Source organism: Pinus tabuliformis, chromosome 6 (genome assembly GCF_031772625.1).
Source record: "Pinus tabuliformis cultivar Carrire ecotype Pingquan chromosome 6, CPIR1, whole genome shotgun sequence".
Classification (NCBI taxonomy): domain Eukaryota; kingdom Viridiplantae; phylum Streptophyta; class Pinopsida; order Pinales; family Pinaceae; genus Pinus; species Pinus tabuliformis.
The window spans coordinates 97,818,754-97,820,277 of NC_142292.1; the positions used below are offsets into that span (position 1 = coordinate 97,818,754).

Below are 1,524 nucleotides of genomic sequence, written 5' to 3' on the forward strand. Positions count from 1 at the left end.
TTCATTTCCCACAAGACATAAACTACCTTGCATACTTTTTCAATAAACCTTCAATTTTTAATTTGAGATCACTATTGTTATTTTACATGCTTATCTATACAAGTTTGTCATCAGCCATGTTGATTCTCTACAGTCTTGTCTACATGAAACCTATGAGTAAATTTCTCAGGGCTTCAGTTTTTACCTTTTTACCTCCACCTACCAGATCCAACTGGAAAATAATGTCTTTGCAGAGTGATTCCTACCAGGAGACGGGATGCTACAATCTGTTATGTTTAGGTTTCATTCAAACCAATGAACGAATAGCCATTGGTGCTGCCATTACACCTATTTCTTCTTTCAATGGTCCTTAGTATGATATTACCATACTAATATAGAAGGTATGCAAAGACATAAATAAACACAAAAAATTCCAAAATACAAATTTGATTTTTTATATGTACTACAATTTGTTTCCATGCATATATTTTTGTTGTTTGCACGATCCTGAGGGTGACTGGTGAATGGAGTTTGTAGACAATGAATTGCGGGAATATTGGTATGCACATCTCTTCACACATTTATCAGATCATGCAAATATGGTTGAATGGGGTGGTGAGGTCATAAACATGGAACCAGCTGGATATCATACCTCCGCACAAATGCGAAGTGGTAATTTTCCAAATGAAGGATTTGGAAAAACCAATAATTTTCGTAATCTATAGGTAGTACATGCATAAAATAGTTTACTAACCATAGACTCAGTCTCCACTTTAGCAGAGCACACTAACTATTATGACATCCTAAGTGTTTAAAATTATGATTAGGGTAATAATTTCTATTTCAGAGGGTAAGGGAAGCATTACAAATGCCCTTGAAGTTCTACTAATGGAGCTTCGAAATATTTTTCCAAATTATGTAACATATATTATTTACTAATTCTCGAACAATTTGAATTAGTAAATAATATATACCTATTGACAGTGTTGGAAATTTTTCAACCAAGGGGGTCTCCTTGACGTGAAGTCCCAATTAGACATCATAGTATTTGGAATAGGATCCCCATCCGGAGTATCAACCTGACCATCATAACTCTAAGATTTTCCTTGGCTACAATGAATCACATAAGAGAGTATGCACATAACCTTTGAAATCAACAAGTAAGTTAACATTGTGAAACACCAATTGCAATGTGTGAAGGAGACTTTCACGAGAGGGAGGTAAAGAGTGAGTGTCTAGAAGGAAAGTAATAGTACTATCCTAAGAGAGCCACGCGAGAGTAAGGAAATATTTGTTAGTTATTTAGCGAAATAGTTCACATAGACACAATGAACATTAAATAAAATACCAAACACATTATAAGTACCAATTCCAATGAAGTAGTTTTGATTTCCTTAGTACATGTGAACAAAACATATACCGCAAAAATCTAAAGAATAGTCTTACAACATTCATGATACATGCATGAAAATGTGTTGGCTCAACGAGATTTTTGTTATTGAGTGAAATATCCAAGAACATAGTTACAATGGTGAGACATTAGCT

At 34.1% G+C, this 1,524-nt stretch overlaps 1 pseudogene; it reads left to right on the forward strand.

Moving 5' to 3' along the window:
• Positions 1–221: 221 nt before the first annotated feature.
• Positions 222–704, forward strand: LOC149257437 (protein neprosin pseudogene; annotated as a pseudogene).
• The last annotated feature ends 820 nt before the right edge of the window (positions 705–1,524 follow it).